Source organism: Saccostrea cucullata, unplaced genomic scaffold (assembly GCF_032062105.1).
Source record: "Saccostrea cucullata isolate Sc308-1 unplaced genomic scaffold, CSIRO_AGI_Scuc_v1 ctg2196, whole genome shotgun sequence".
NCBI classification, from domain to species: Eukaryota; Metazoa; Mollusca; class Bivalvia; order Ostreida; family Ostreidae; genus Saccostrea; species Saccostrea cuccullata.
Genome location: NW_026936706.1, coordinates 17,554 through 28,732, shown reverse-complemented (window position 1 = coordinate 28,732; position 11,179 = coordinate 17,554). Strand labels below are relative to the sequence as shown.

Sequence of the window (11,179 nt, the reverse complement as noted above, 5' to 3'; positions counted from 1 at the left end):
TCTCCATAACTTTTATACCATGAGTATGGCACGCCAAATTCACAAAAATGTGCTAAACCTACATGTAGCTTCACAATTGATAAACTAGGTTTATCGACTGTAAACTATAGTTTACAAACCGTGAACTATGATTTACAATAAGTTAACTATAGTTTTCATCTGTAAAACTATATTTAACGGTTGGTAACTATAGTTAACGAATGCTGATCTAAGTTTATTTTTCTGAAACAAAAGATTTTGTTGATAAACATAGATTCACGTCTGTAAACTATAATTTACGATCGTTAACTAAAGTTAAGAGTTGTAAACCATAGTTAACAATGAAACTGTATTTGATAGATAATCTATGTTTTGCAATCGTAAATGATTGTTTTCGGCGTTTAGTATAGTTTACGGTTCTGAAACATAGATAATCGCTTTAACAATGGTTCACAGATGTAAAATATAGATTAACGTTGTAAACTATAGTTTACAGTCCGTAAACTATATATAGTTTGCAACCGAGTATATCGACTGTGAAACTTTGTTTTGCTCATTTTTGTGAATTTGTCGTGCCATACATGAGAGATAGGGACTTGATATTCAATATGCATAGTCCACTAATTAAGCACTTTCAAATAACACCAAAACCAATGACCTTGTGATATTGATTGTGACGAATTTGCTCAAAAAACCTTTTTCGTACTTTCGCCATTTTTTTAAACCATAGGCGATAGAAATTGCAAAGTTGGTGTGCAAACTCACGGAAAAAGTTCTTTCAAATGGCACCAAAGTCAATGACTGTGTCCTTGACTGTGACCTGTATGCTAAAAAAAGCTTTTTAGTATTCCATCGTAGCTAGCACATGAAACCAAGGTCAATGAACATGGCTGTTACCTACATGCTAAATATAGCTTTTTTCGATTTTTTTTTTTTTTTTTTTTTTTTTTTGCTGCCGGAAACATAGTTTTCACTAAAATATCTTGTTTATTTATAGTTTATTTATAGTTTTTAGCTCACCTGAGCTGAAAGCTCAAGTGAGCTTTTCTGATCACATTTTGTCAGGCGTCCGTCTGTCTGTCTAGCTGTCCGTCTCTCTGTCTGTAAACTTTTTATATTTTTTCGACTTCTTCTCAAAAACCGCTTAGGCAAATTTCAACCAAACTTGCCACAAAGAATCCTTGGGTGAAGGGGATTCAAGTTTGTTCAAATGAAGGGCCACAATTCATTCAAGGGGAGATAATTGGGAATTAATGAAAATTTGGTGTTTAAAAATTTTCTTCTCAAGAACCACTGTGCCAGGAAAGATGAAACTTATGGGGAAACATCCTCATGTAGTGTAGATTCAAGTTTGTTCAAATCATGACCCCCGGGGTTAGGGCAAGGCCAAAATGGCCGTTCTAAGTTCTAGAAATATATAGGAAAATTCTTTAAAAATCCTCTTCTCAAGAATGACAAAGCCATAATTCATCATATTTATAAGAAAGCATGCTCAGGTAGTGTAGATTCAAGTTTGTTCAAATCATGACCCCCAGGGGGAGGGCGAGGCCAAAATGGCTGACCAAAGTTTTACACATATATAGGAAAATTCATTAAAAAACTTCTTCTCAATAATGACAAAGCTATAATTCATCATATTTATATGGAAGCATGTTTAGGTAGTGTAGATTAAAGTTTATTCAAATAATGACCCCCGGGGTTAGGGCGGGGCCAAAATGGCTGACCAAAGCTTTGCATAGAAATATACAGGAAAATTCTTAAAACATTTTCTTCTCAAGAATGACAAAGCCATAATTCATCATATTTATATGGAAGCATGCTCAAGTAGTGTAGATTCAAACTTGTTCAAATCATGACCCCAGGGGTAGGGCGGGGCCAAAATGGCCGACCAAAGTTTTAAAAGATATATATAGGAAAATTATTTAAAAATCATTTTCTAAAAAATAGCTAATCCATGATTGGTCATGGGACTACTTTTGGATTTAAACTTTACAATAAAAAGCCATTTTCTACTTTTTCCTACCCTTAGTGCTCAGATGAGCGATGTTGCCCATGGGCCTCTTGTTGGTAAAGAAGTATAGAGGAATACCAATACATCTTTTTATATTTTCTTATCCGTGCTTTATGAAATTGATCAATATTTAGATCACGGTGGTTTCTGTAAAATATATTGGGCTAATACGCAGATACTTTTTGAATGACAGTCCTAAACACCTGGGACTTGTTTTATGAAAGAACGTACGACTAAAATCAAAAACGTTATGAATGGACTTTTGCGAAGACACTGACTTTTACAGTTGACGGCTTACTTTTACAACTGGAAAATATACGGTAGCTCTTTTGTGAAAAAATATTTATCTTAATATTTAACAAAAAGATATTAACGGGCTATTTCAAAGATAATATTACGTTATCCAGGACGAAAACGGCAATATTCCTACCCTCAACACCCTCCCTTCAAGTCTTGACTAACTTCTGCCGAGTTTTCCTACCGAAATCTGTCTTCTTCTTTATTTCATTTCCCAAGTTATTCAAAATAAAAGGATATATTAATTCTCGTGAATAAAGTATCCAAATAAATTTTATTTTACCATCAATTATTATTTTTGTTTGATAAATTATTTCTAAGCCCCGAATACAATAACGTTCACCTCTCGAGATGTTTTCTATTTACTTTTTTCAATTCCTTACCTCCGTACATGACGCAGGTTTAAATGTTCAAGTAAGCTGTCAAATGTAAAAGTAAGTCTCTTCACAAGTTTGGCTTTCCAGAAAGCCTGAAATGTCATCTCTTTGGTATCAATAATGTCAAAGAAATAAAACAGAAAGGGAGATATTTTAATGCAATGAATATATGGATTATTACGCCTGAAGTTCCCAAATGACTTATTCAGCAAACTCCACAGTAAAGTACGCAGTTTCTTTTTGCCGCAGTATAATATGAAAAGCATGGACGTCTGCGAGAGCACCCAAGGCTATTTTTGGTGAAATTTCATTCTAGCGATTTTTGTGGTTCTGGGTGTTTACAATTTACTTAAATTCAAATACTTTCCTCGAACTATATTTTCTTAACACAATACGGAATTATCAACAATAATTATAATTCATTTAAAAGGAGCTAATCATTAAAGTTTGACAGGAATTAATTTAATAAATCCAATTACAGACTAAAAAATTAACATAAAATTAGCGTTGACCACTCTTTATTCATTTTTTGCAGAATATAATTGTAATCTTGTTCTTTTGTGCGAGAACCAGTTTTCCCTTCCTGTCAACAAATGTATATATAGAAATCACGTCATTGTCAATTCTCCTTGTGTGGCTTACCCATTTAATAAGGCATAGTACTGAGGATCAATATATATACGACACACTGAAACTATAGATATTTATAAGCATCGTACTTCTTTTCTAAATTTTCCTTGGCTTTCAAATAGGCCTAAACCGAAAGTAGGTCACACACTCCTAAGCTAGTTCTTCTAAAAGAAAACCAATTTGCAGGCTACTTGGAACTCGGTAAAACATCGAGGACTCTCGAAAGATAAATGGAGGCTTACACTAGGACTTCACTTCCGGCATACAATCTTAATGTGTCATCTCCCGAGGGAGATGACAATAAAACTCCAATTGTAAATCTTTGCAGATTTGATAATTCTGTGTAACATTGCTGGTGTTAAATTATCCGAGTACATTCCATAGAGAAAGTTGAATTCATTTTCAATTAAATGTAAATATGGAAGTTTAGATTTTAACAGAACTAAATGTTAGTCTTAGTCATAAGTTCTTTTATTAAAGAAGCCCCTGGTTCCGTCTTTGCGTGTAATTATAACTTACGTTAAGATCAATTCTTATTACAGTAAAAATAATATCATATTTAATATAATTGAAAAACTTACCGTGTGCTTTGGTCATTTTGATATTACACGTAAATAAAAAATTGTCTTGCTAAAAACTCCAAATGCTTAAATTTTATATGTATTCATGTATACATTAACGGAAAGAGGAAGTTTAATTCTTAAATATATATTTATCTCTTTTATCTCACTTGAGCTGAAGTATCAGTTGAGTTTTTCTCATCATAATTCGTTCAGCGTCCGCGTAGTCTGTCCGTCCCTGTGTAATCTTCAGACATTTTTTTTATTTCTCTTTTTAAGAACTACCTGAGATCACAACCAATTCAAATAAGAATACACTGAACACAACTTCTAGGTGTTCACCTAACATTTTTTTAATTTTAAAGATCAAATGCATACATTATATATTTTGGATGATAGTTAATTATGCATATTTCAGTTCGATGTTACGTGAATTTCATGTAAGTATCTCGTCAGAATTCTAAGCAAAGGGTCATGAAATGATGTACCTTCACAATGAAAATTCATAAATGTACATAATAATCTTTCTGGAGTAAGACCACCACTCGCTCTAATAACTGCGGTACATCCTTTACTGTTGGCTACCATGTACCCCTGAATAAGTGATTTAAACATCTGCTGTCATGCCTACTAAATAGATCTTTCCAAACCCTTGAATTTGTGTGGAGGAGATGTGGGGGGGGGGGGCTTTGACATTCTGTTTAAAAATCACAAATTACTGTAAATCACTTTTTATTCGCGAGAACTTTATTTTCGCGTAATTACGCGAGACAGTGTGCTCGCGAAAATTAAATTCTCGCGCATAATAGTATTCCTTAAGATTATATAGAGCAATAACCACAATTCGTGAAAATTTTGTCTCGCTAATCAAGAATCAGTGACTATCTCGCGAAAATAAGATGTCGCGAAAATTTAGTGATCTACAGTAATGTGTTCTATGGGATTCAGATCCGGGAATTTGGTAGTACATCATCACACAAAGGCTCTTTGGTCAATATCCTTCGACGTTTAGCACGTACGAGCACCGCGTTAAGGATGATTCCGACGACTTGAAGTGATATCAGACTTCCACGAGCACCGATTTTTATCATTTTTATACGATTGAAATTCTTTGTTTTCATGTTTTTAAGATTGTTTCAGGACATTTTAACACTCTTTTAACCTGGTGTGACGGAAAACTTGGGCCTAAGACAAAGATCAAAGTCACTTCCCGTTTTGTAAAATTGTGACCAAAGCTTTGAAATTGTAATAAATTGGCGTTGAAAATAACACACAGCCTACAGAAAAATGTGTTAAAAAAGGTTTTGAAACTGGTTGTTAATTGTCAAAAGTAATATCAAGGACAATTTAAAACTAAAATAAAAGTGAGCAAAATGTGGTGCAAGGATGAACCATTATCAATGGTCATGTTGCCAATTTTTTGTGTTTTTTTTAGTGAAACCAGATTTTAAAATTTTATAATGATTTTTCATAAAAAAATCATTAAAATTTTTATGATTGCAAAAAGATGCTAAAATACACAAAACACGTGCAGCAAAGCACAGATTTATTGTTTTTTAGCTTAGTCACGGAACTGTTACATTGGTTTTCATCGGTGATATTTTTGAGAAATCCCATTTCTAGTAATAATTTGAAAATATCGTAACATTCAATAAAGTAGTGTTTAAATAATTACAAGGGTTGTTTCAAAAGTAATGTCACAACTTTGATAAAATTGCTAAAAATCGAAGTAAAGTTACAGAATTAAAAATTATAAAAGCTTTATTTATTTCGAATCATACCTGAAAAATCCAAAGGAATATGATGTATACTTTCCAAAATATCGGATTTTAAGTACGGCTCCGTGTAAAAATCATGCAGACAGTACAGAAAAGGTGATTAATCGACCATCTTCAAATTCAATAAAATTGGGTTTAATATATTCATTTGGGTCTAAAATGAATATAAACAGTTGATTTTGTTATAATTCTTCTTTTTTCATATAGCCAGGGATAAAGTACTTGAGGTGTAATTTTGTATAGATAGTGTGCAAATAATGCCTATTTCAGAAAAGAATATCTTTAAAACCCTAGAAGATATACAAAAACTTAATATATAATTCAAGTGAACATGGAAGGCTTAATAAAAATTTACTTTAAGATTTTTGTGCAAACGAAGTATTGAAAAGATACAAGGTGTTTAAAATCGAGAATTTGTCAAGATTCTTCAAATGAGTTATCTCCCTTTGCAATTTTACATAGGTGGCGCTAGTAAAAAAAAATGGCAGTCTCCATGGTTAGCTGTACGCTGCAAAGGTATTTTGATGCATCCTGTGATGTTTATTGCAAAAATATGTGTGAAGTGACATAATTGATTGAAAGGATTCAACAAGAACAGATTAGGCATAGTTTTCGGGCAAAAGTGTAGCCATGTGTCATGTTGATTAGTATATTGACCTTGTACTAGTTCTCTCGAAATGGTACTCGCCTACTGACACCGTTGTGATCTATCTCAGAAATTTAAATTCTACGGTAATCCACCAGAGTCCAAGAGTAAACTCCCAGAGAGGGGTGGCAGTCCGATTTTGTCAGCTTACTCGACTTGGAGAGGGAAGATAATTTACATTTGGACAGTTACATTTGACCAGGTAAGATCAGGTCCAGAACACTGCAGAACAATTTGTTAAGATAATTAATTTTGTAGCTTGAAATAGCTATGTAGCTTTAATATGTTGACGGTGCGACCATTAGGGTGAAAGCATATACTTATCCATTTTCATTTAGATAAGACGTGTAAATCCGCACGTGACAATTCACATTCGGTGCATATTAGATTCTGACGTCATATGACATCGTTTGTATGTTGCTTTAGCAAACCGAAGCCTGAACAAGGCTGATTTCAATCAGTTTATGACTATCTTTCTGCAATAAATAAATAAATTCATTAAATCAAGACAAGTTTATTATTCGTTTAACTTTTGTTGTTATTTTCGCGAGAATGTTGCTTTAGAGTTTGTGTATGAAGTGATGCATTGTGGATCTAAATTACTGCAGTAAAAAATTCTCGGGTGCACGATGTTTCGGCACCGCGACGATTCGGCACTTCATCGCAAAGACGTTTCGGCACCCCGATGTTTCGGCACCGCGACGTTTCGGCACTTTTATATGACGTTTCGGCACCTCGATTTTTTTTTTAGAAGAAAATAAATCGTACTATTTCTAAGTCTGTATTTGTTATCATTTGTACATCATTTTTAGGACATTTTTATTATAAGGTGAATTATTGGTTGAACATTAAATAATATAGTAAAAACTGGATTGATAATTTATTTATAAGGTGAATATAGTAAAACTGAATTGATTTTTTTCAACTTATGTGTGTGTAAACAAGTCATGTATGGCATGTATGGTATTTTCAGATAAATTACGAATTTTTAAATATCAAAGTTATTATAAAATTGTCAACGGAATATATTTTCAATGAGGGTAGAACAATAAAGGTATCCCTAGCACACAGGGTATAATACCGTAATGTGTCAGAATCATGATGACGGTTGAGGAGGGTAAAGAAATATTCCAGTAAATTCAATAGTGACAGTGTGTCACTTTTCCCAATACACAAGATATAACGCAAGGTGTCAGAAAATGAGGGGCCTATATGAAGGATTCCACATGATTTCAATGTATCACTTGTTCCTAAACATCACCAGAAGAAAAACAGAAATGACAGGTATGTACAAATATATATATTTATATTGCAATAATAATGCATGCCTTATAAGTTGATTGTATTTTGCGTTGAAACTGACAGTGATAAAAATAATAAAACGCTTGATTATTTTGAACTGAATATATATAAAAATATATATTGTATAATTAAAAAAAAGTATAATTCTACGAGTATATTATCATGCTCAAAGGTATTACATGTATTTTTAAATAAGATAAATTTTCAGTGAATGCCAATTTGTTGCAAATACGAAGGGAAAAAAACCACTGCGTGGCAATGATATTTTTCTTGATAGAAATATTTAATTAAGGTTAGACAGTGTACATTAAAAAATAAGATATGATTGTTTATGCATGCAATGAGTGATATAGTACCGTAACTTTTATGAAATACTCAAATCTTTTACTTCCATAGAAATGAATGACATTTACAATTTATCATTGATTAAATATTTTATAGACGTCTGCATCATAATAATGCCATGTGGATTTTTTTTACTCAAATAATTACAATTTTCTATATTTAAAAGAGATGAATATAGTGGTCATTTATCAAGTGTGCTGCATCCCTATAATCATTAAGTTTTACTGCTTAATTATACGACCTCATGTAGATTTCTGTGAAGTCTGCTGCTGTTAGAATTTATTGCACATACAGTGTAAGTTATCATCTCAATAACTTCCAGTTTGACAATAATGTGTTAAGTGATAATTAAAAGCTGAATAGATTGATTAATGCATACAGAAAGGCAGAATTTTGAACTTGTCAAGGTTTCTAAAATATTTTATAAAATATGGTATGTTCATTATATAGCAAAATAAGTCATATATATACAAATCTTGGGAATTTTTTTTATTTTTAGCAAGGCCGTACGTTCTTACTAGAAATACATGCAATAATTATAATTTTAACGACCAATCCCTAGTATATAAAACATGAAAAAAAATTTTTTTTTAAAAAACAAAATACGCATCATAATTTTTCAAAGGATATATCAGAGAACTTGAAAAAAAAAAAAAGAATTGTCCGCAAGTCCGACATCATTAACGTTACACAATAATTTTGATAACCCATTTATCAAATGGTATTGTTAGAGAAGTTAATGTTTGACTTTATCAAGTCTTGTTCTTTTTTAAATAAAGCTGAATTTGACCAATCTTTTGTTTTGCCTCTGATGTTCAGTATATAGAACGCTAAAGTACGATTCATGAATCCGAAAATTAAGTGAAAATTTAGGATAAAACATATTTGCCTCCCCATATACTAGTATATAAATATTTTTTGAGAAAACATTTAATGCAAAATCTTTCCCATAATATAAGCTAGGTTCCGTGCTGATTGAAAATTAGTTCTTTTTGAAATATACATTGTGTCCAAAAATTTTAAAACAAAATATCGTTACGGTTTCTTTAGTAAGGGATTAAAAAAAATTCTTAAAACATATATCGCAACCTTTTTGGAGCTACTAGTACATGTATTTTAGACTTAGAATTCCATCTTGAAAGTAAATTGAATTGACATTAATATGTTACATTAAAAGTTTAAATCTAAAGTTTAAACTTATCTATAACTATTTCCCAACATTACATTATGTTAATATTTATATCGGAACAGGTACATTCAATATTAACGTGATTAAGAATGTAAACGTTAGATTCCAACATTCCACTTGTTCTATAATTACAGTTTAATTACAGTTTAATTATTCATTTTGAAGCCTTCTCTCTTTCTTTGTAAAACAAACTTGAAGAGTTGGTGTACAAGAGTTAGGTAGAAAAATAATTAATAATTTTAGCACACGGAGGATGAAAGAGAGGAGGAACCAAATGAGGACAACACATCAACAGCCCCAGCAGATGCCACATTTCACATTTCCTTGGGTTCCTTGATTGATCCGGAAGACAGACCTAGCAAACAATTATTTATTTACATACACTGTCGTAAACCTAACCAGAAATTCAGAATTTAAAAAAAGTTAAAATCAATGCATCAATAAATCTATTAGTATTTTATAGAAACGGACTTGTTTTGTAAATTTTATAGCTTGACATGGGCTTCCTGGAGCAGCAGATGCCAGACTTCAGACATGTTGATGTCTATGTTTCTGGCCGTAGACATCTGCTGATGTATGCTGATGTATACGGACTACCAGCTGCAGCTCCTGGCTAAGGCCAAAACCTGGTATCTGGACGCCACATTCCGGGTTGTCAACAAACCTTGGTATCAACTCTTCACCATCCACTCCTTTATCCGCAGTGGTGCTAACATGAAGCAAATCCCTCTGGCATTTTGCTTCATGTCTAGCAAAAGAAAGGCTGATTATTATGAAGTAAGTTTATCAAACAAAAGTAATTAAGAATAATGTTACTATTAAAGTAATGAATTAAAAAAACTTAACATTAAATTAAAAAAAAAATATGAGTATATAGAAACAATTACTAATAAACCACCTTGCAATAATTTAAATGTTGCATACCATTAAAAGTCCTTGCAATTTTTCAGGTTCTCAGGACAATTGATCACCTCCTGCCAGACAACATCGCTCTCCATGGTTTTGTTGTTGACTTTGAGGCAGCCATTTGGAGAGCAGTGCAGGACAGATTTCCTGGATTTGTCATACAAGGCTGTGTGTTCCATTGGACCCAGGCCGTGTACAGAAAGGCCCAAGAACTGGGTTTGCAGGTACACACATGTATTTTAAACAAAATCTGTAATGTAACCACAGGGGCCGGATCCATAGGAAAAGGACAACACATGTAAATGGAAAGCTGTTCGCTGCATGGAAGCAGTATTCGGAGGGGGAAATGACCACCAGTCAGCTTTTGCGGCGTTGTGCCAATGTGTATGGACCCAGTGATTAGACTATGATCCTTTCGCAGTTATCAATTTATATTTGTATATATATTTATATACCATCTGTATGATAGAGTACCAGGGGTGCCTGTGCTTCGGCGGTATCGGAACTTTGTGCCAGTTGGAAGGGAACATTAATTCAGAAAATATATTGACATCTTAGATTCAAACCTCTGGCCAGTTCTAGTGCGGCATTTCCCACAAGGAAGTTACCTCTTTCAAGACGATAACGTCCCCGTACATCGCTCTCGTGTAACGCAGGATTTTATTGCCAGAAACCATATTAAGAACATGAGCTGGCCTGCACAGTCTCCGGACTTAAATATCATTGAAAATGTATGGCTTTATATTAAAAGAATCCAATCACGGATGCACAATATAAATTCCGCAGACGAACTTTTTCAGGAAACGCTTAGGATATGGCAGGATATCAACGTAAATTATGTCAGAAATCTTTATCAATCGATTCCAAGTAGAATACAACAGGTCATCAGATTAAAAGGTCATCTTACTAAATATTAAGGTAAGTCATTTGTGATTTTGTCTTAGTAAGTCGGCTGTCAAGACGGTTTTCCGCACGATTTGTCTCTCTTCTGTTGGAAACGTGACGCCATTTTTTTTCTCAACACGTTTGTCCCCCTATTGTATAACGTCATATCACGGATACGCACCGTCAAACTTTTAAGCGTTTCCCCTTCATTTCCCTCTTTCTTAAAAAATTCTTCGTACCATTATTCACTCACTCTTTTCATAATTAAACCCTC

The 11,179-nt window shown here is 33.0% G+C and overlaps 1 pseudogene; it reads left to right on the top strand.

The window, feature by feature from the left end:
* Window positions 1-9,604: 9,604 nt before the first annotated feature.
* On the top strand, window positions 9,605-10,423 carry LOC134246307 (uncharacterized; annotated as a pseudogene).
* Window positions 10,424-11,179: the final 756 nt, after the last annotated feature.